General features: G+C 39.6%; 1 protein-coding gene and 1 long non-coding RNA gene across 3 annotated transcripts in view; both read left to right on the top strand.

The window, feature by feature from the left end:
- tmem132e (transmembrane protein 132E) overlaps nucleotides 1-24,788 on the top strand; it is a 483,984-nt gene that overhangs the window by 213,796 nt on the left and 245,400 nt on the right. The window contains exon 1 of one of the 2 annotated variants that reach the window (XM_085173742.1): nucleotides 215-592. The exons of the other annotated variant lie outside the window; for it this stretch is intronic. The gene's annotated coding sequence lies outside the window, so the exon portion shown is untranslated. Of the gene's footprint in view, nucleotides 1-214; nucleotides 593-24,788 lie in introns of those variants that run through there. 2 annotated transcript variants of the gene reach the window in all.
- On the top strand, nucleotides 592-24,788 carry LOC146510438 (uncharacterized). The gene is made up of 2 exons (XR_014876315.1): nucleotides 592-13,364; nucleotides 13,433-24,788. It is a non-coding gene; the product is annotated as an uncharacterized LOC146510438 (long non-coding RNA).

The following is a 24,788-nucleotide window of genomic DNA, read 5'->3' as shown; positions in this document are numbered from 1 at the left end:
AGTTACTTTTTAACAACACGATTTACAACCTGAATAGGTGATAAAGTGATAGATCTTTCAGCCCAATTCTTTTTCTGCATAATCCATCATACAAAATGTAGTCAAATGGAAAAGTCTCTTTTTAAAACTTGTTTTATTAGTTTTAATCTTTTAACTTTATGCATCAAGCAAAAAATAATAATTATATGCAACATTCTCTGACTGGAAGAAATTTGTTTAATATTTAAACCTATTTTCTGCACATTCCAGCACATAAAATAATTTTTTTTGTGTGTTTACACTCAGTCTTTCAAATAGATGCAAGTAAAACACAGCAGAAAATAAATAAAGTCAAAGACTAGCGGTCCTGTTGCTCTATTTTCACCTGTAAAGCAGGAGTGGGGTAGGCGGAGGTTTACCCTGGTGCAGGTGTGCCGCAGCGGTCAGTGGAAGAATCCGCGAGTTTCTCTGTGAGTTTCCCATTACGTCGTAGCTACTCGGTGCTTGCTTGGAAGTTTAGGGGTTTTTTTTCGCTGTAAAAAGAAGTTTTCTTCCCACGCACAACGGACACTAATGTTTTTGTCACTTTTTATGGAATCAAACTCAAAGTAAGGTCAGTACTTCCACGCTTTAAACGCTGCACGCTCATACTCTCTCCCGCACTCGATATATGATCCATTGTTGATCTGCACACAGCTGTTGTCACGAACGTCGCACTTGCTTACGTCGGAGACATTCTCACAAAAAAATCACGGTTTTAGTAACGCAGTAACGCAGCGTTCCTACGGGAAAGTAACGGTAATCTAATTACCGTTTTTGCAATACCGTTACCGTTTTCCCTTACTTTACTCGTTACTTGAAAAAAGTATTCGGATGGACAGTAACGCGTTACAAGTAACGCGTTACTGTCCATCTCTGGAGACGGCCCTTTTAGACTATATTAAAAACAAGTAACAATAAGCACTGAATAAGCACTAACAATATATTTATTTTATGACAATATGGTCACAGAATACGACTAAAAAACAAATGTACACTGACCATTGCCTTAGTTACCCACTGCTAGTACTGGGTTGGACCCACTAGTGGTAATGTTAGCAGTGTTGGCTTCAGAATTTTCATGTGATAACATCATAAATTTGCTACAGACTTGGTGGCTGGATGCAAAGCTTCCTTTTTACCACATCCCAGACATGCTCTGCTGGATTGAGATCTAGTTTCTGTGAAGGCCATTTGAGGAGAGTGAACTCACTGTCATGTTCAAGAAACCCATTTTAGATGATCTGATCTTTGTGACCTGGTGCATTATCCTCCTGGAAGCAGCCATCACAAGATGGGCACACTGTCGTCATAAAGAGATGGACATGATCAGCAATAATACTCAGGTAGCCTGTGGAGTTTAAATCAATCTGTGTAAGGGGACCAAAATGTCAGCATTACAACAACATAGACAGCCTGAACCATTGTTACAAGGCAGGATGCATCCATGCTCTTATGTTGTTTACTACAAATTTGGACCCTACCATCTGGATGTCGCAGCAGACATCGATACTCATCAGGCCACACAATATGTTTCTCATTTTGTTAACCTGTGCAAATTATAGCATCCCTTCTCTGCTCTTAACTGACATAATTGGTAGTTTAGACGCTCTTCTGCATACCTTGATTGTACAAAGTGGTTATTTGAGTTACTGTTGCCATTTTATCAGCTCTCTAGCATCCACAAGGCATTTTCATCCAGAGAACTGTCACTCACTGGTTATTTTCCATTTTTGGGGTCCATTCTTTGTAAACCCTAGCAGCAGCTGCTGAAATAGTCATGGTAGCCTGTCTGGCACCACCAGTCGTGCCGCATTTAAAGTCTGAGTTTGAACTTCAGCAGGTCTCATACCCTGATATAAGACATATATGGTCCCGACAACGATGTGTATCACAAAATTTTTACATTTTCTGTAAATTCTGTGAATCTCGGGCACCTCGACTTGCACAAAGTGTTTTCAGCTAGGTGTCGTGCACCGAGAGTCGAGTGTTTTGACCGATGCATGAAACTATACATTTCTAGACATCGGTTGAAACGCCTACCATTTTCTTTGTGAGTATTTATTACACAGTGTGCTGCGAGGAAAAAAACTTGTTCTAAGGTTTATTTTTTTAGCACCTGACGGCTCTTTTTAGCTTCTCGTCCGTAAACACTCTGCATACTATTTCACGTGATTCATTTTATTTTGAAAGATCTCAACCGGCTCTTCAGCTTTATTGTGAAAGGTTTATGTGGCAAATAAACAAGAGGACGGCGGAGCCACGCAATCGTTGTTGCTAACGACGACGCATAAAAGCAGTCGCTTGTCTGTCCATAGTGTGGTTATTTTAAATCTAAGAGAAAGAAAACTTTAACAAATTAATTCTACCGTGACCATCAAAACGGTGAAAAAATATTGCCGTAAACAGTTTATTTTGCGACACCACGAAACAAACGATAGCTTAAAATGAAACGACAGACATTTTTATATCGTCATCTGATATATATTGTTATATTGAACAGCCCTAGGTCATATTGAGAATATCCACATGGATACTAGTGTGTGATTGGTTGACTAGATACTCAGTTAGCAAGCCGCTGAACAGGATAGTTAATGAAGTGGTGGTGAGTGTACTTTCCCCTATTCCCCCCCTCCCAAAAAAAACAAACAAACAACTTTATGAACTCAAGTAAAGTCAGCAACTCACAGAACATCAGAGAGAACAGCAGCCCATGAATTGGATATCTTAATGATAGCAGTGTGAGCCTTGTTGGAGCCATCACCTGGGAGGCCAGCGGCTCATCTTGTGTTTCTGTGCTGTGATACAGCCAAGGTTTACTAGTCCTTCCCCCAAGGCAGGATGCCAGTCAATTACATCAACTTTTCCCATCCATCTTTCTGATATTGTGTGTCAACCACAGAAGGCTTGTGCCTAAATTTTAAATCTGTACTGTGAATTATTTGGGCTTTCACTCCTAAACTTTCCCAGCACATGTTACACATTTGAAGAATTCCTTCCAGTAGATAGCTGCAAAGTACAAAATAGTCAGCTCAGAAATATAACCATTACTGTGCAGAAGATAGGCGCAATTATTATTTTTGTCCATGCAGTTGTTCAGGCTTCTTTTTTTTTCTTTTTTAAGCGAGTGCAGGTTGTTAGGCTTGAGGGATAGTGCTGTAAATACCTTCCAGCAGACTTTGATGAAAAGACAGGAAACTGAAACCTGCTGGCAGTCTTTATCAGAGCCCACAGCAGGCATCAGATTTTACCTGGAGACTGATGTTATGGTAATAGATACGGGGGTCCAGCCACCAGCCAGGCATTCATTCTATTGATTTTGCAGAGATATTTTCCAGAGTAATCAAAGAGCTGTGAAATCCTTACTCTGCAAGTGCTCAGAGCTTCAGGGACCACTAACAGGATTGCTTTTTCTGGTGAAGTTGAGTAAACTGATACGTCTTTCACGCTAATGTACACATACAGCCGTGGGGGCAAACTGCAGTCTACCAACTTGGCGATTGGGGTCACGAACTGGGTCAGTGGACCAACTGTACATATCTGGCGTTACTGTTGAGGAGGTGGGGGCGAGTTATTATCCTAACCGCTAACCATCATGTAGCTTTGGGGGTTAAAAATATGATGAAAATGTGGTTTATAGTGTTGTTTCTAAGAGTCCAAACATAAATAAATAAATAAATAAACTAGCCTTTTAAATTGCACAGTCATGTTGTAGCAAATTGTTTAAGTTGGTCATTTATCAGTGTAGTAGTACTTGTTTAAATCAGCTGATCTTTAGTCTTTTCTTGATTGCATATTTTGTTTAGGAGTAATTATCCAAGTGAATCATCTGCTTTAAGTCATGTGTAATGACTTTCAATTTTAATTCTAAAGTACATCTTACAGAGCGCTGGCTAAACAAGATGTGTTAACATTTATTAAGAAGCAGTGGCTGATTAATTGCTTCCTTTAGATTTTTTGCATGCTCATTTCCAGGAGACTCTTTCTTTAAATGTGCTTTTAAACCCGTAAGAGGAATATATTGTTGGACTATTATGTGGAGCATTTTTTTCTGCTTCCTTTTTGCCACTCACAAATCTCAGACAAATGTACCAGACATCTCTTCAGGGTATGACAAAGGCAGCTGAGCTCCAGTACAGTCAGCGAGCCAGTGTTTTCTACTGTGCTCCATGCTAGTGTGTATATATATAGAGCAAAATGTACCCTGTCACTTTTAACTCTTCTTTGAAAAAGGCTCCTCTTGTATGACCTTCAACTTTAAGCAACTTTAAGCCTAAAGTGCTGTGTCTGCTGTTCTGATGCGTATTTATGCTGTGTGCACAACAAAGCGCGAGCAGCTGAGTAATGGCATGCAACACTGTTAATAGAGTAAAACTGTGTGACGTTCTGAGGCTTCAGATAGTTTGAAATGTTGTGTTCTATGCAGACAATAGTGTATACTGTATATTATACTTAGTGATGGCAGCTAGAGCTAGTTGATCACATAACATGAGAGCAAAGAGAGGTGAGTATTCTCTCAATTCTGCTGATTCACAGCAGTACACAAGCACACCTTTCCTGTCATCCTTTTTCTGCCTTGTTTTTGGTGATACTTTATTCTGCACTGCGCCGGTTACGGTCCAGTGAGCACGTTATTAGCTGCAGTGAGAGAGCTGAATTTCAGGAGCATGCAAGGGTTGAAGTTTTTATTGATTATCAATAATTAGGTGATTCTTAAAATGTTTTTTAATTCCCGTACAAATGAGGCTCTCCTATATTTCTCTCGGCTTAGATCTGTGTTTAAACGACTGCTTCACTTTGCTTCAATAGTTCTTATCTGAACTGCCCTCGAGGCGATTCTGAATGTTGCTTACTAATATTTATTCTGAAGACCAGGTCTAGAAATTATGCCGAATATTTCCTGTGAACTTACAGGGCTGCTGAGGTAGTTGTGCCAAGATATGGAGCTAAAATGAATGAATAATGTAAGATAAAGATATGTTAATAGTGTAGGGGATGATAGATGGAAGATGAAAAACACACATTTTTTTCTACACCACACACACACTCACACAACCTTTTTTTTTTATTCTCCGCATTTAATGCCCAGTTGGATCACATTGATTGGGCCACCAGATGTGGCACTTTTATCACTGTCAGGTAGGATTTATCATGTCTTGAATTACTCCATAGCAGAGGACTCCCAGCTGCAAATCGAATGCAGTTGTTTACGGTGCTTCTTGTCAGTGAGAGGTCTGATTAAAAAAAGAAAAAAAAAAGACATTTGATATGTGTAATATATGCCTTGACAAACTAATGCATTAAATGTAACTGTTAATAATACCAAATTTTTTAGGGTATTTAAACAGTTTTTAACCTTTAGCAGAAAAAGGAGACGATATTAAGTTTGCGAGCAAATAAGCATCTAGACCTGATAATACAGTGTAAATGTTAAAATTATAATAGCCAAAGCTATATTTGTATTAAAACTGAAAGGGAAAAGGCTGTTTGATTTCATTTATATCAGCTGTTTTGTTCCTCTTATTAGATTATTTCTAATAATCGACACATAACTTATTTTTCATTAGGATAAAATCTGCCAAGACTGGCAAGTATGTGAAAGCTTTACTTTGTTTTCTGCAGTCATTTAATAACAATAGAGATATAACCGATAAACAAAACAAAACAGAACGAATGGACAACAAACAATCCGCACGTCGATACATAGCAAGCCAACAATACAACTAATTTTCTTTCCGTTTTTCTCAATATGAAACATAAACCAAACAGATCCAAATCAAGAAGTTCAAGAAGTGCGTCCTTTTCAATAAGTCAAAATCAGTCTAAATGTTTTGGCGTGTAACTCTTGGACTATTCTTTTTTTTTTCCAAAAACAAAAAGAAAAGCGAAAAGCAAAGGCTTGTTTTTTCTAAAATTGTTGGTATATCTGTGCTCTTCTAAAATAGAAAATAAGTACAAATGGCTTTGGGTCTAGTGGGATTGTTTTCAACTGTGCGCATTTTCGATCCATTCGTGCTTTACAATACTTCACTGATGTTCTTCTGACTTTCTTTTTATTCATAAATGCCCTACAGTTGAGTCCTGATTAACTGGCTTGTTTAGACCCCTCTAGATACAGCTGGACCGAGCCCATTACACATGCCTTTGTAGTCTACAGTGTCCTCGGTCTGCATTTAAAAAGCATTGGATTCTCTAAAATTAAATATTTGAGTGGAACTCCCTGTGGTCACAGAGAAAGTCTCCCTAAAGTGCCTCTCATCTGAACTCTTGTGTAATTGCTGTGCAGTCGTTACATGGAGATTTCCAGAGTTATCAGGATATGAGCTGAACGATTTGAGGGTAATGGTACAGGGAGGTATGTGCCCAGGACCCCTTATTTATATTTTATGGCCTGAGACAGGACGATAGGGTTAACCTCATCATGCAGACACGCCATTATTGCTTCTCATCTTCTGTGCCATTGATTGCTCTCAGCCAGTACCCCCATCATCAGCCCTAAATACCTGTAACAACCACATGTGAACTGATGGATTCTCTGCAATTACACCTGAATGCAATTTTGTCATGATGTTCGAGCATAGTCCCTGAAATAGAATACATACCCCATAAGGATTTAAACCTCTGTATATCAAACCAGTTTTAATATAATAGAATTAGTACTATTAATAATAATAATGCTAATTATAATTATAATAATGAATAAAAAGCAGGTGAAAAGGAAGACAGAAAGAAACACTGACAGATTGCGGATAATATAATATTAGTAATTTACATCTAGATCCATCTGTCAAGGGCAGTTGGGAGAATTTGGGACTCAAATATTAAAAGCATTTCTTATCTGAGTTAACAGCTTCTGTCCAGGGAAAATGTATCTTATTGTTCAGTTTTATGGTATGTAATGGAGTCTTTACACTACAACCTAATTCTCCAGTAAGCTAAAACATTAATATTCAGTTCAATTCACTTTTATTTATACAGCGCCAAATCACAGCAACAGTCGCCTCAAGATGCTTTATATTTTATGGTCGACCCTACAATGATACATACAGAGAAAAACCCAACAATCATATGACCCCCTATGAGCAAGCACTTTGGTGACAGTGGGAAGGAAAAACTCCCTTTTAACAGGAAGAAACCTCTGACAGAACCAGGCTCAGGGAGGGGCGGGGCCATCTGCTGCGACCGGTTGGGGTGAGAGAATACTGATAATAGGTAGGTAGATACAGTAGATAGCTGTGGCAGTTTATTATCGCAGAATTTGACTTACCCACAGACTAAAAAAAAAACAAATACTAACTGGCTACTTCATTCGTCACACCTCACTTGTGACTTCCTTTTTTATGGCAAAGGTTCGGTAAGGTGCTGGAAATGTTCCTTGCAGACTTTGGTTCACATATACAATATTTACACTGTGATGATGACATGATGCAAATGTTCTTTTCCACCACATCTATCGTCAGTGTTGGGGAGTAACGGAATACATGTACCGCCGTTACGTATTTAAAATACAAAATATGAGTAACTGTATTCCGTTACAGTTACCGTTTAAAAAGGTGGTATTTAGAATACAGTTACTTTGTTGAAATAAATGGATTACACGGCGGTACTTTCTGGTTTCATATCGTAGGATTGTCATGATTGTTTGGGTTTTGTTTGACAGCTACGTTCTGTTGTTCCAGGCGGCAGCGTTACGGTTGCCATGGTTACAAGGTGACGCGCGCTCTCTGTGACTGTGTGTTTCCTGGGTGAGAGAGCGCCTTTTTGTTGTTGTTGTTGTGCTAAGCTAATAGGCAGAATGCTACAGGCATAGCCCTAAAGAATGTAGCCTCATAGGCAGTGTAGTCCGTGTTGCAGGGAGAATGGACTGCCATACTCGTTATGTGTCTGTGAGCGCGAGGTGGGAGGAAAAGGAGAGTCGAAAAGTACGAGTTGTCATCGAGCAGAAATGGGAGCTGGAAGCATGTAAATATAATAATAACCACTGCAGCCAAGAAGAGTGCCTGACGAGCCCAGTTGTAAGTAAGCTATTAAGACTCGACTGTACACCGTGTTCGTGTTTTCCTCCAAAAACAATAAGTTCCGTTGGAGCAGCCTTTCAACGCCTCTCTCTGTCTCTCGCTAGCAAATTTGACCCAGACAACAAAGTAAGGGTATTTTTCGGCTACGAGCCCGACACAGAACCCACCGTATAAGCCAGAGGTCCCTTTACTATGGTTCGGAGCCGCGGACCTTCAGTAATAGTAATAAGTGACATTCATGTAGTTGTAAACAGCATGATAATATATTAAGTAATCCAAAGTATTCAGAATACGTTACTCTCATTGAGTAACGTAACAGAATACGTTACAGAATACATTTTGGGGCATGTATTCTGTAATATGTAGTGGAATACATTTTAAAAGTAACCTTCCCAACACTGACTATAATGTACTCTGTTGGATTGAGATCTGGGGACCATGGAGGCCATTTGAGTTCAGTGGAGTCATTGTAATATTCAAGAATCCAGTTTTAGGTGAGCTGATGTTTCCCCCTGTAAGTAGTCATCACAAGATGGGCACTCTGTGGTCATAAAGGGATGGACATGATCAGCAACAATATTCAGGTGGGTTGTAGAGTTTTAAAAAGTGCTCAGTTGGAACTGAGGAGATCAAAATGTGTCTACTCCAAAAACATCATCCGCCTGACCTGTTGCTACAAGGCAGGATGGATCCATGCTTTCATGTTGTCCATACCAATTTACACCATCACACTGCAAACAGGTGTATTCAGCAACAGCGATCATGAACAGCGCACTCATATTGGTGTTACACATGTACCGTCCACCTTAACAGACCAAGCAAAGGCCCCCATGATTGAAACATTGCGGCTCCAGCATCACCACAACCATCACTGAACCCAGCAGAGGTTGACCCGGCTTGCAGAGCCTCAAATCTGATAAATCTTTGATATAACGGTCACAATGAACCGAGGTCACACTGACCTCAGGGATGCACCGTCAACATGTTGGTGCCAGATATCACAGGATCCCCACCAGAGGTCCTCTTTCCACTCCCTAAAGTGCCACAGCGATTTTGTCAGTGTGAGACAAACCTACACAATATTAGGGAACTGTTTCTGTGTTGTTGTTGATCGGTGTGGGGCTAATGTTGGATATACATTTTGTGTTTAAAGGGAGTCAAGCGCTCTGCTTAAAGCCCCACATTTTTAAACATTTAAAACTATAGAAACTTTGTATTTCTTTTATTAAGATGTTCAGCATTTGCTGTGTAATCAGTTTTGTAATACTACCCATTTTTTTTCTAACAATGCACCAAATAATTAAGTTGGGAAAGGCTTCTTTCTGCAAGTCCATATAGAACTAAAAGTGTGTGTGTGTGTGTGTGTGTGTGTGTGTGTGTGTGTGTGTGTGTGTGGCATATGGGCATATAACGCCCCTCCCTTTCATAAGCTGCTTACAGAACAACAGTGGGTTTTGTTTGCATTGCAGATGAGTGGGTCTCCGAGGACACAATTTAATGAACATGTAGGTCATTCTTGATATGCTGTATACAGTAGCATTAATTGTTGAGCTTGCTTCACAAACTCCAGCTGAGATTATTGTGGTTTCTAAGTAAAGAGGGTACATATGGGGGTTAAGTACTCTAACAGCATAACAGGGAGTGACTGCGGATAGACAAAGAAGCCGTTTAAAGCTGTCTCCTTGCATTTGTGCAAATGTTAATGAACCATTGGGCCCTCAACGGAATCTGCCATCAGACAATCTGCTCTCCAACGTGAGGTTTGCTGAATGACGGAAGCAATTAACGTGCAGCATTATACAGAAAATGCAGATGGAGAAGGCAGCATTTTTTTTACATTGATTTTATTCTCTTTTTTCCCACTTTGCAGCAGTCTCAGTGCAGTTGGGCAGACGCATTTTAGAGGATGGACATTATGTTCAGCCATCACGATTCTGAACATTTAATTGTTTATAACCAGCGAATGGTAATATCTCTAATTTTGCATTTTGCTTTTCCGAGATCAGCTCTCTAAATTATTTCATGTATTACATTGTTAGACTGTATACCACCTATAATGTCTAAGGCAGGACAGGCAGGAGGGAAAAAGTCATATAATAACATTTATAAATAAAAAAAGAAAGTAATATCTCTGATGTAACTCTCTAACCTGTATTATTATTATTATTAATTTATTTTTGCTGCAGTCCCACAGTGCTCTATCAACATATCAAGTCTGGTTCGGTGTTTGAGTCATTCAGTAACAAAGATCATAGCCTCCTGGTCAAACGCAGCTATTTAGCTGTCTCATTAGTTTTGAATTATGATAAGAGATGAGCATCTCTGGGGCACCGGACACCAATCATGTGGCCATAAATGTGCCATAATTGTGCTTGATTGCAGAACTTTTTGTTAATGGGTGGTGCATGTATCCTCAGATCAATACAATGGCAGACAGTAATGGTTTGGTTGGGAGGAGTTTGCCAATAGGGCAAAGCTCTCTTGGGAAAGATGGTAAGTGGAGACCTGCCAGTTTCTTTGTATCCTCTCTGTTGTTTTACTTCTATTTCCCTGCCCCTACCTCTCTCACCCCCCCACCACCACCTTGGTTTTATAATGAAGCCTCAGACAGTTGGGAAGCACTAATGTCCAATCCCGCCCACTGCTCCATCCCTACTCCCTAATGCACATTCCCAGACCAGACCACAATTAAAATTTCAGAAGAAATTTCAGCCCTCCTTTATTATTTAAAGCATCAAAAGCCGCTGCTTCTGCATTTAGGGACCGAGGGAAGACAAAAGAGGGTGTGGCCTTGTATTTTTTACCTGAGAATGATTTGCTAAGATTAAAAGAGAGCCAATTAAGACATTTTTAAATTTATCTGCAAGCTCGAAATCAGCAAGTCCCTTGCTGATTTGCAGGGGCTTTGTGATTGACACAGCTAATTAAATGGCATAGCAGAATGTGCCAACAGGTGCAGAAAGAGACCTACATTGGATTTGATTTCTTACTTCAAAACCAGTTGTGCTGAATTGTTGTTTCTAGTCCTTACTTAGAGTTTCTTGGAATTTTTTGATGTGTTTAAGGGATGTGGAAATGTCCTTGCATGCAGGGTGTTGCGGGTATTGAAAACCATGCTTTCCAGAATCTTGCGAAGTCACCGAGTAGCCATCTTATCAGCCACTATGACCCCTCGCGGATAAGAAATGCTCCTTTTGTGTTTTGGGCGAGGAAGATATGTGACTTTGCCTCGCCGTCTTCATGCCTCCTGCTTTTTATGTAGGTCTGAATGGGCATCAGGTGCCGTGCGGGACTCACAGATCAGTGTTTTCCTTTGTTGTTTTTCTGGCATAATCACGCAGATTTCTGCTGTGTGTTGTGGATGGCAGTCCCTTTGTTTTTGCTCCATCCGGGGAGATGTGCTCATGCATATAATGTATAACAAATCACAGCTCCCGTTAAAGTGCCATCACCCGCATCCTCCTACAGCGTCTGCTTTGTAATGCAGTTTGTATGTTACGTAGCATGCACATATATCGCTTCATCATTTAGCAGAGCACCTACTGCCTGGTTCTCTGTAAAAAGTAATAATACCTCAGAGCAGCTGTCCTAAATCACCCTCTGACATTTTATTGAATCACAACTGAATGCACATAAGCCATGAGCCTTAGTAGCTTGAGAGTAAGATCATAGAAATGGAGAAAAACAGACCAGGATCCTTCACGGGAGCACAGACGGCACACGATTAGAACAACTGCTGCAGAAAAACCATGTTACCGACTAAATAGACATGAGTGTGTTTACTAGCTCAGTGGATTCTTCATGTGAATCGGTCACATAAAAAAAGAAGAAAAAAAACTGCGCTGGGAAATATTGCTGGCTTTAGTCTGATTGACTCATTAGATACACTCATTTTGCAGGGTTAAAGTTCAGCCTCGCATGTTCAGATGACCGAGTTTGGTTATTAGTAAAATGTCACACTCACGAGGACATGGATGAGTTGAAGTAGTCACGGTTACACCTGGCCTCAGTGCAACGTGGCTCACCGCATGAAGAAGCTATATTAAGCCAGTGTCACTCCACCGTACAGTCTCTGGCCTTGATCCTACAGTATATGCGAGAGGCCAGCCATGCTGTAGGTGTTGGTTAAAGTAGGTCATTCCACCTTATTGCACTCTGTTGGTAGTGAGGAGATATGTGGAGCAAAAAATTACAGATATGAGTGACTGTTATACTTTTATGATAGAGTAACTTACAATGATGTGGTTTCTTGTATGTTTTTTTTCTAGTCTGGTAGCGGTTCTAACCAAAGGACGCTGTGTTGTTCACTTTCAGTTTAAAGGAATCCATTTACACACTTTTCTTTTGCAAACAGCGAAAAAAACTTTTTATGTTGCATTAATATTTTAAGCTTATTACCTTAAAACCTCCAAATTGGCACCTTCAGGATCCACTGATGAGTGGTTGTTAGTCTGTGACACACCAGGGGGAAGTCGAGCGAACAAAGACTGTCAAAAGTGTGGCAGGTTTAGCACAGTTAGCTGTGGCTATTGTTGGTTTGGCATTATTACCAAGAGCTGACACGCTTACTTTGACACTTTCAAATATTTTTGAGAATAATGTGTGGCCACCTTAACCTCCCAGTGCATTCAGGTAAGTTTACTGGGTTGTGAAAGGAATAACTGCACAGGTGTCTGAGTGGGATGTCTTACACTCATTTCTTTCTGTTTTTATTTTACTTTAACTTAAGATAAAACAAGGTGTTTGGCATTAGAAACAACTTCAGTTTAACCATACAGATCTCTACAGTACAACCCAAAAGAGACGTAAGAAAACAAAATGTGTATTTTTAAAAAATTGAAAAACACAAAAACTCAAGTAAAAGCTGTGAACAGTAAAGCTGAGGGGTAATTAGACTACACATCTCTAAATCGAAAAAACTCTACTGGGATAAGAAACATAATCATCCTTTACAGCAAATGTATCTCTCTTAACTCTAGAATCAAAAGTGAGTTTCTCCTTTTACAAAAATAATTTATCACACTGAGTCTGTCAACTAGTGTGGATGACTCAGCTGTTTTCTGATTGCAACCAGCAGTATTTTAACAATGTTAGGGAGGACTTTAAACAGCTGTGGCATCGTTCCCAAGTACAAGATTTAAAGACTTTTTCTATACTGTCTTTTTCATCCTTTAATGAAAAATTCCAAGACATTTCCAAAATAGATATTCATCTGCCTTTTAAGCTCTGGCTGATATTTAGCCAAATAAACTCTTTCCAATGCAGCGAGTGTGTTTCTTTGCACTGGTTTCGCTTTTTCCAACTCCTCCACTGCAATTACAAAGTTTAGTCCACTTAACAATTTTTCTTTTCTGTAGGATAGATAGATATTAGAGATCATTATATAAAAACTGGAGGCTCTATATATGTAGAAACAAAACCATAATGTGCCAGGTCCATAAACTATATCTTGTAGTTTATGTTCAAATTCCAGCATTGCCAGTAAAATGTCAATCATTAGCCACCCAGGAGATATGCAAGGCACATAAGAACAATTAGCTTTATCCACCTTAAACCAGATATTGACACAATGATCCATTTCTCAACTTTGCTTGGGTAGCTTTGCCTGTTTCCAAAGAGTTCTTTGTTTAACACATACTGCTACTTGTTTTAAGATCTTTGGCATTAAGCTAGCTTTCTTCTGATTGGCTGTCACTTATAGGCAGAAGGTTTGAAGCACATGTGGGCGGAGTTACTCTGCTGACATTCCATTAGTTTTCCATTGTAGACTAGGTAACTGACTTGGACTGTGTTGAACTTCACAGAAACTCCACAATTTTCTTTGTGTTGTTATAGAAAAGAATCACAATCCAAATGCCAGTTTTATTTAGGTAAATATAGTCCGTGTCAGAATGAAAGTGCAGACATGCCACAGGAAGAAGAATTCAATTTAGCTTACTGTACTTTTAATGTGGTTGCACGGAGGAATATTTTTATCATCTCAAAGCTTCTTTCATTTCAATAGCTACAGACGCTCCCACAACTTGACGTGAAGGAGTAAAGAGATGAACTCTCAACCTGCGATTCGAAAAATAGACCTCGAGCTCAATTATTCATCTCTGAAAAAGAGTCATTACACCACAGATTCTTAAAAAGTCAGCGTGCTGAGTCCCTTGGATATTAAAAGGGGAGACTTGAGCACTCAGTTCGGTGCATGACCCCACAAGAAGAAGAGCCTTGCTGCAGAGCTTTTAGTTATTTTCATACCTGACTAACAATATCACCAGCACTTGTCCCACCATCACCTTGGTTAGCTTTAAGCACATTGCCCACTGATTGCACTAATCCAATCAGATAGATCAGGTGTGCCAGCTGTCACACCGAGACACTTGGCAGTAGCATAGGAGAAAAGCAGGCTGTGTAACAGCCGGTGAGCAGCCATGCAGAGCGGATGTGTCCTGTTAAATAATCCATTAAGACTTTTTTTCCCCCTTTTTTTTAAAAACTCCACCAGCCTCTTTAGTTGCATCCACATTAAACTAACAGTTCAGCAGTTTTCTTTATTTTTACTTATATAATGTTTTACAATAGCCCTCCCTTTTCCCCTGCTGTATGAGAAGGCAGGATGGCCTTGTGGAATCGCAAATAGCACATTTAGAGCCTTCCGATCACTGAAAACATTGTCCACTACAATGCATACAAAGCTATGCCACTATTTCTGCCTATTGTTACCGTGTCCTCAAACAGGAAGGGAATCCCAGCGCTGAATGCCTTGATTACCGCCCACCCCTGACTAACTGTATTATGTTTTCAACAATGGGTTTATGAAGCCAAACAAAAAGAATGTCGACTCGTATCACAAAAGGATCAGAAATACCTTCGCTGCCGTTATTGTACCAAAGCATAAGTGCATAGAAGAGGTTTTTGATTTAACTTGAGAATCTTCTCTTACATGACACTACTTTTGCTCTGATGGGAAAGACCACAGGTAACTAGAGTAACAAAGTAAAAAATACATGTTAAAAAAAAGCAATACTTTCCCAGTTTTTACATTAAGAAAATTTCTGTATCATACGTTTATGAAAAAAATGATTTGATATGTAAACGAGGCCTTCGATAACAGGAATCAGAAATTTTGATTAGATCAAGCAACACAAAATGAAAATATTTAATTCTGTTCGTATAGAAGGGAATTTTACTTCATGTTTTTAAGTTACTACATAAATTAAAAAGTTTCTTCTCATTATGAAGAATAAAATAAATTAGGCTGTGTGTTATATTTGGACCCCACTTTAAAACTAAGACATTCAAACAGGGATACAACAGGAACCTTTAGATAATGGAAAAGGGGTGGGATTAAATAAGCTTCCTCTTCCTGCTCCTTTTTGAACATTTATTTGTAGTTGTGGTTGCTCGTTTTCCTTTTGTTTTGCTTTGTTCATTTGTCTCTTTTAATTCTATGTTGTTGTACTTTTTCAACATGTTCAAAATAAAGATTCAATCCAATCAAACCTTTGATATATGGAAATGCTAAATAAGAGGAGGTGTCTGTGTAAAAATATCAAAACACATCGTGAATAAACTGCCTTTACAGTCATATATTATGTTACATGTATTATAAAAATCCACCATTTGTTCTCAAAACTGTCATTTCTGATTAGATGTAATAATAAACTTCCTTTACTTCTAGTGAGCTATTGATTGAAGTTCATGTTACATGTTATTGAATATGCACTAATAAGAATAAAGGCTGGTAAAAAAGAAACACCAAAATCTGTATTTTGCACATTTCCTCTTCACAAATACAAGCGCAAGAGTTCATTGTTTAAATTGCGCATTAAAAAAATCTTAATATAGTTTCCCCTCTGGACAAAACCCCGACTACATCACTTCAACTGTAGTACAATCAATAAGCGTATATGCATGTGTATATTTTTAGTTTATATGAGAAAGTCACATCCTGTTTTTTCCTTTATTAGACTTTAATGTTCATTATAACACGCACATATGGATTTATTCTGCCTGAAGGGAATCTGGCCTGCTAGGTGAAGTCATTTAATGCATCCTCATGCCTGTTATTTTGTCCACTTGGTGGAAACTGCACTCGAGTTTGATAGCATCCTGAGAACTGCCACAGGCGCTGTGAATATGTGCACACTTCACTTTTTCCCATGTCTAAAAAAGCATTGTTCAGGTTCCCCTTTCCCCTTGCCACACTTCTTTGAACTCCAAATGACACGATTTCTCTCCAAGTCCGACTGCTTGATAGTTACTCGGTTGGACAGATAGATAGTATGAAGGGTGGTGACGAGTGAGCAATTCGTGAATGTACATGAAATAAAATAAACAACCAAAAATTGGGACAGAGAGGGTATTCGCCTGCAGGCGCGCTGTGACTCTGACTACCTTCCTCTCGCCAAACTGCTAAAGGTGAAACCCACAAGGACATCTGGATACAGGGGCAGCAAGTGTTTTTGAGTGTCTATGTGCATCGCAGAAAGAACGCCAATACTGTCATTTAGTTTCAAAGGTGAGAAGTAATATTTGCCATCATTTTTATATATTTGTATCCAAGACTGTGCAAAACGAAACTCTTCTCACTCCCAGACTAATGGTGCCCTTTTTATGGTTTCAATCCCCTCATGTCAGGGTGACCCACCAGATTAATTTAACGGAACACAAACTTTAGGATGCGTTTCCACCCTTTAATGAAGAATTTATGCACAAGACGCATCATTACTGAACAACTAAGTTAATAATATGTGTGAAAAGGGGCCAGCTGCTATGTCGGTCTCATTCTAATTCGGTCATGTGCACACCTCGCCTGCACCTCTGCTTTTGTCTTGAATACTTCCAGGTCAGCCTAACGCAAGCTGCAGCCGTGCACTGAGATGTCCAGGTTGTCCAGCATCTTCAGCTGGGAAGGTCTGTCCCTTAATCCCTTGTCCTGTGTTAATGGTCCACCCTCGGGGCCCCGGGGCAGCAGTCTGAGACGGAGGATGAGTGAGCAGCGAACTTCAGAGAAGAGACTGATGTAAATGTGAAGAAATAGGCTGTATGGATGAGAGAACAAAAAAGTCAAAGAACGGCCTATATATAAAAAAAAAAAGCAGGGGAGGGAGGGAGTGGAGCGCTGGACGGGCGCGTTCTCCTACCTCATGGGAATGCAGCAACTCAACCCTAGTGAGTAAACTAGAGGGCTGCTCCGACATGTCAAAACAAGATCACAAAACTTATTTGATCATGGGTAAGATGAAGACGTGATGTCCCACTTGGTCGGAGTGCGATGTCTTATCCCGGGCTTTTATTTTTAACAGAAAAATGTACTGCTGCCTCTCTAGGCTTCTGTGTGTGGCAGCGTGCTCTGCGGGATGTCGTTTTGAGTTACGCGTCACGCTGGATGTCCGTATAGCAGAAGTATCGCCCTGAAAAAGGTCTAAAACGTCTTTAAAAAACTTGTAGCTGCTGACTAATCAGGCCCAGGGGATGTGTTAATGTTAGTAATGACTATTGTGTCTGGAGTGGGTCGTCAATCGGTGCACTTTACAGCAAATATTTGCAAGCTCTGCTGGAGTTATGCACCTCAGCACTGTATTAAATACTGTATAATGAGCAGATGTGTTTTTGCAACAAGAAAAGAGACGTCTGTTTCCATTTCCTGTCCACTGAGTTTTGTAGTAAAATCTACATCCCATCTGTTTCATTAAGCACGGTTTTAATTTAACATCTGTCATTCTTTTTACGTGCCTCCGTTGTGATACATGGGAGGCAGATTACATTTTCCTCTATCTGTTTTTCTTTGAAAAGGGACAGCACAGAGCCGGTGGGAACTTTTTAATTCGATCGCTAGAATGGCTGATTATAGCGTTTCCCCATTAACTGTTACTAATAATGAATAAGTGTTTAATAGCCTAACACTTTTACGATATTAACTTTCATTTGTATAGCACCTGTTAAAGTACTTCGTACTAACAAATTGTACATGCAGCAAAACACACCGTGATATATGAATAAACAGGCCGACATAAGGCATGAAAAGGAAGTAATAACAGAGATGAAACAGAAAATGCAAAAAGTGCAACACCAAGGATAACTTAAAATAATTTAAAATAAACTAAAAATGAAGACACAGATTGTTTATGTTCATACAGCTCCATCAGTAATGGTACTTTCAGCTGTGTTGGATGAAGGTCACATCTAAAACCTGCAGGACACCGGCCTGGAGTTGGTGATCTCCTGCATAGGATAACCTCCCTAATCAGTGCATCGTGGGGCGATCGTGGCTCAAGAGTTGGGAGTTCGCCTTGTAACCGGAAGGTTGCTGGTTCGAGCCCTGGCTTGGACAGTCTTGGTCGTTGTGTCCTTGGGCAAGACACTTCACCCGTTGCCTACTGGTGGTGGTCAGAGGGCCTGGTGGCGCCAGTGTCCGGCAGCCTCGCCTCTGTCAGTGCGCCCCAGGGTGGCTGTGGCTACAATGTAGCTTGCCGTGAATGTGTGTGTGAATGGGTGGATGACTGGATATGTAAAGCGCTTTGGGGTCCTTAGGGACTAGTAAAGCGTTATATAAATACAGGCCATTTACCATTTATTTGTAGTTTATTATGTGTATTGAATTATTATTGTAGCTGTATTATAAAATTTTATATTGTGTAATCTTAAGGCTTTTTTGTCCATGCTGGCCTTTTTTCCATTTCCTCGTAGTGTGACAGGTTACTGCACAAATGATTTAGTTGAGTTAAAAATAGGTGTTCATTTTCTGTCTCATGCCAAGACATGTTATATGTGTTACTTCTAGAGCATTTATCAACTGTACTGGCAATATTATTGCCACTGGTCATGGTCATGTGACCTATCAGTTGATTTAAGGCACCACCCTGTGTTTCATTATCTGATGAAGAGCAGGCCATACATACATACTACATAAAACTCAGTATTGCCAATAGAGAAAACGCGTATTAATTTACTTTTTTATGATTGCAGAAGAACACCGTGTGTTTCTGCCTGTTTAAAGTTCTCTCGATCCTCCCAAACCATTTCTAAATTTTGAAAAATAGAGTTAAATTTGAGCGTCAGACAGACACACACACACACACAAAAATTTAAAAAAAGATGGCCCCACAGCTTTTCAGAAAGCTCAAATGTCATGGTTCATCATTGAAAATCATTTAAAGCATTCTACGATGTGGTCGGTTCTTCACTTTACAAAAGTGCCTTGAGATCCCTTTTGTTATGACCTGACACTCGATATGTATAACACTGAATAGAGCTAAAAAAGTAACTGAAAGTAGAAGAATGTAAGAACGTAGTATATTATTTCAAAAGGTCAACCCTGTGTGTGTATCTGAAAAGTCACTCTTGAACTATCGTTAGTGTTTGAGCTACGATAAAGCTGTAGAGAATAAATACTCCTCATACCACTTTTTTCATTAATTTGCAGGTGATATACGTGTCGTCTCTAAAAGAGTAGGATGAAACGCAAGAAAAGAAAACAACCTTGCCCTACTTACAGCAGTCTCCCGTATTGAAATGAATGTGTACGTCTGGTTATCATGCGTGACAGATGCTCTGCCATATGGGTACATACGGTCTTAGTATTATGGGGTGTCTCTATTGTACAGTGCACTCACTGTAGAAGAAAAGGCTAAATGTGTGCAACCCTTTCACCGTGCTAAAGAGAGGACAAATGCATTGTACAATCACATCATTTTAGTCTCACTCAGGTTTTATAGAATTGCAGCTTGAAGCTTTTTCATGTATTTTTCAAGCAACCAAGAGCACGCGCACACATGTGCACATACGCGCACATACACGCACACACAGATGCTGCACAGGAAGGTGCCTGCTGTCATTTTAACCTGTTGTCTACATGCCCTCACAGGCTGCACCACATTGATTTGAAACACACAGAAAGCTGCAGCTGGAGCATCAAGGGCAGGAGTCAATGCACCTTCAATCCAGAAAATTAAGACTGGGAAAAGTGAGAATCGTTGAAACCTTCAAGAAAGTGTAGATTAAAGTGCTGGCATGGAGATGGAAGAGGAGAGGATTAGGGGTGAACAGCAGGTGAGGAGATAGTGGAACCCACTTTATGGGGATTTCATCAGGATGACTGTCAGAAGAACAAAGGCCTTGCTGATCTCAGCCAGATAAATTAGTTCTTTGTGAAGGTTTTTCTGACAGTGAACTCAGTAGCAGGTGCATTAAAAAGTCCACAGAAAATATACTGAGGTCCAGCATCAGAAACCCTTCAAGAGCTCACACAGTAAACAAATACCATGTGTTTTTGTCCGTGCGGTTAAATTAACCTCTGTGGTGAGAACGTCCTAATTTGACATGAAAGATCTCAGACGAGAAACGGGAGAATAGAGATTATTTTTTTATTGTCCAGCCTCAGGAGTCAGCAGTCAGTCAAACTACTCTGCAAACAGAAATATTGCGTTTATACCAGTCCGAGAATACACGCATCTTCACTGTTGATTTAAATGAGGCCTCTGTCGTGTAAAAATCAATCATATTAAATGTACGGAATATATTTTAATCTTGAACAGATTCAATTTCCCAGCTATAGGCAGTGCCACAGGGCAGACCTTACAAATCTATCAATTTGTATGTTTCTGTTAGTATTCCTTTATTTCATATTATGCATGCTACATCCATACTTGTGTGTTAAATGAGGTTTGGCAGGGTAGCGTTTGGCAGCTGTTACTGGAAATGACATTTGTAATGACTGGCTGCCATTTCTTTGCTCTAGCTACTGCATAAAAACAAAAAAGTTTAAGAAATTTTGATCAGACCACATATAATACTAAATTATTTTATAGCAAATATGACAGTTTGACTAACACTATAAAACACATGTAATGTGATGTGTGGTGGGGACTTGCCAAAGCTAGCGTTGCCATCATCACTACAGAATAAGTTGGTAAGTAAGAACAAGTTCGAGCATATCTCAAAGCTCTAGTCTCAGCCAACAGATTGTTTTTTGTTTGCTACTCAACAATTAGTTTAGCTTTTCACCTGCTTTACTTTGGTACTAAAACTAGATGTTGGTTGGAGTTTAACATTAACATGCAAGTGAAAAGTGATACTGAATGTTTCCCCTTTATGTTTATTTGGCTTGTTTAAAGTGAGGCCGATCTTACCGTTGCCATAAGCAGGTGCACTGTAGCATCAGCCCCAAACAACACAATGTCTGTATCTCTTGGATGCTAATGACTTTAATAAAGGGGAGTGTTGATGCTCTGAGACTGATAATGGGCCGATCAGGTTGCAAATGCATACAATGATGGTCTAGACAGTTGTATTGATTAAAATACAACCATTTCCACTATTCAGACTTGTACAAAACAGTGGACTAAGTAGAATAAGCTTGTTTTTTTTAAATTAACTAATTAATTTTTTGGCTTTTTGTTAGTTACATAAGCATTTTTTCTGTTTTACCCGGTTATATCAATAGTTAGTCTTGGTTCTGAGTAGCATCAGATGATCTGTAACATAATTACAGATCCAACTGAAACAGTCAGTTTGTGGGAAAAACAAAAACAGGCTTGTTCTTTGCTAGAACACAAGTTATGTTTAATGGTACTAAATTGCTATGGGAATATTAGCTTCTCCAGCCAAAGGACTGATGAGCTTATACTGCATCGAGGCATTTGTTGTCCATCTGTCCACTCAAGGATCGCAAGAATCACTGCTCCTCCTGCAGTATTTTCTAGTGCAAATACAATACTTATGCAAACATATGTGCACATGCATATTTTGCCATATACAAATGGAAAAATTATAAGTGAACACAGAAAACATAGATGGCTTTACCATTAAGGAGACACAGGGGACAAACAGTTACAGACATAACATCAAATGGACTGGAACAACAAGTGGGCTGGAAAGGCCAGAGAATAAAGGATGGACTTTTTAGTCTAGACTTAAAAGCAGATATGCAGGGAGCTATTATTATGTCAAGTGGTAACTGATTTAAAAAAAAAAAAAACACGGAACAGTGAGTGCAAAGCCTTTGTCACTTTTTTGTCTGAGGTGTGACCTTGGGACATGCTACAGAGCTTTGCCAGCAGATCGGAGAGACCTGGTAGCTGAATGTGAGTGAATGAGATTGGAAACATAAGCTGGGGCCTGCCTATTATCAGCCGTAGAAACAATAGTTTAAATCTTAAAGTTAATTCTAAAATGGACAGGTTGGCAGGACAGTGAGCTTGCTTCTGCAAACTGCAACATCTGCAAATGTGTTAAATCACACAGTGGAATAACTAGATATGGGAATTACAGTAATCCAGACAGAAACTAATACACGCATGGATGACTTTTGAAGATTTGAAGTTCACTGATAATTCTTAAATTGTAATAACTTATATTGACAGCAGGATACATTTGTTTGTCAAAGCAAAGCTCTGGCTCAAGAATAATCCCATGAGACTTAAAACGTGGCGTTAAATGACCTACCTTGCCAGCAAAGGAGCTACTAGATTTGGTAGGACTAAAGATGAAAAGCTCTGTTTTGTTAGGGCGACCGTGGCTCAGGGGGTTGGGAAGCGTATCTGTAACCGGAAGGTCGCCGGTTCGATCCCCGGGCTCTTTGTCCTGGTCGTTGTGTCCTTGGGCAAGACACTTTACCCTACCGCCTACTGGTGTTGGCCAGAGGGGCTGATGGCGCGATATGGCAGCCTCGCTTCTGTCAGTCTGCCCCAGGTACAACCGTAGCTTGCCTCCACCAGTGTGTGAATGTGAGAGTGAATGAATAGTGTCATTGTAAAGCGCTTTGGGTGCCTTGAAAAGCGCTATATAAATCCAATCCATTATTATTATTACGGTTTAATTGGAAGATATATTTTCAAAACCTTTCAATAGAGACTGTAAGAAATCACATCATTTTAGTGGGAGCTACAGCTGTAAATCATCAGCATAGAAATGAAAGATTCTTATATTTTCAAATAGCATTTTCAAGTGGAAGCATATAAAGGCAAAAATGGACTTGTCACAGGACGGATCCCTGAAGGAGAACTAGTCTAGCATAGGGTGAAGAAAGCTGGCAGGTCGACGCAGCGAAAACCTTGTTCTTAATACAAGACTTTAACCAGTGTAGAAGTGTTCACTTAATGCCAAACTGCCATTTGAGGAAAGCCAAAAGAATATTGTGATCCACAATGTCAAAAGCACTTGTAGACTTAACAAAATCAGGGCCGTGTTATTACAGAATCCAATGTGAGTTAGAATTCACCTTCAAAAAACCTGCTCCAGTACTATGAAGGGCTTTTGAAGCCAGATGGAAATAAATTAATGAACCTCTTTGCTCAAATTGTAATCTAGGTGATATTTGTTATATTGGTTTAAAGGGACCCCCTCCTCCAAATTGCTCTGGTTTAGGTGAAACTTATTCTATTCATTTAATTCTATCCATTATTATTCTGTCCATTCTCTGTGGATTTTTATTTGCTTTAGAAGAAGAAAATTAAAGAAGAAGAAGATTTATCATTTTCTTTCTGTGCTTCACACTTGAGTCAGGTGAGCGGCCATGTCACTGACATTTTGGTTTCTCTAGTCTGACATTTGAAACCAAAAACAACAGCTGACATCAATTTCTTTTAGACACACATGGCAAAGGTGAGCACTCTTAATAGCAAAGGAGGGCAACATCTGGAGAATACAAAGCAAGCGATCTCTGATGCCAAGTCTCACAGGAAGTTTCTACCCTTCACTATCCTCCCTGAAGACTGCTGTAAAATTATTTTCCCCTAATTGCCTGTCACACTACCACAAAGCTGTATTCGAGATTATTCACAATGCAAAAATTCTCTGGGTCAATGGATGGAGAGAAGCATTCGCATGTTCTAAAAAAGTTCTAATGGGGTATCAAGCATGTCCCTGAGCATGTGCAGTGACGTGTTTGCCCATGCAGAATCTGTGCATTTTGTGTTTTGTGGAACAAAACAGGCTTAAGCCACCATGTTGAAGAAGAGGGGATTTGGAGGGTTTGTCAAAACACCTCAAATTTGCAGCTGTATCGCGAAAGCCAGTGGTTGTTCCTCGGAATGTATCCGTTTTCCTACTTTTGTTTGAGTGCAAGTAGTACGCCAAGTACCAAAATCTGAGATACCCCGCACTCCGTAAGTACTAGCAAACTACAAATGAAGTATTGCACATCCGCAGTACGGCTGAAACCATTGAGGAAATCTAAAGTGTATTTTGCAGCACAAAGTCTATTTATAATCACTTCACCAGATTCCCATTTTCCATCTCTGTTAGCTGTAGGCACAGGTCCATCTCTGTATTACTAGGGAATCATGAGAATGATCAGTTTGACAGTACCTTAGCTGTGCTGTGTATTACTGCCTGCAGAATGAGCAATGAATCTCTGATTAGATTTGGATTATTTATTTTTTGAGTTGGTGGATGCTCACTTTTGCAAGGGCATTAGGTGTATTTGTGTTCGTAAAGCGAATCATTTGCACCATGAAAACTAAATATTCATATTTTCTATTGGTTTGTTTTTCTCCAAAACAAAACAGCCATCCCAAATGTAACCTACATGCATTATTGTGGTAAAATTAAAGATCCCAAGTGGGCTACTGGCTGCAGTTTGTAATGTTGTCGACAAACCCTTTGTCCAAGGCAGGCCCAGCAATGCAATTTAATGTAAAAACAATCAGCTTGTACAGAATGGTCACAAGCTCCCAGGATAGTTAAGTCGAAAGTGCACGCCATATTCTCTTTAATACCAGCTTTTGCTAATGTTTGTTCCCATAATGCACCACTGACCCA

Source organism: Neolamprologus multifasciatus, chromosome 10 (genome assembly GCF_963576455.1).
Source record: "Neolamprologus multifasciatus chromosome 10, fNeoMul1.2, whole genome shotgun sequence".
Taxonomy (NCBI): Eukaryota; Metazoa; Chordata; class Actinopteri; order Cichliformes; family Cichlidae; genus Neolamprologus; species Neolamprologus multifasciatus.
Note: the sequence above shows the minus strand (reverse complement) of the source record. Positions and strands in the feature narration are given on the sequence as shown.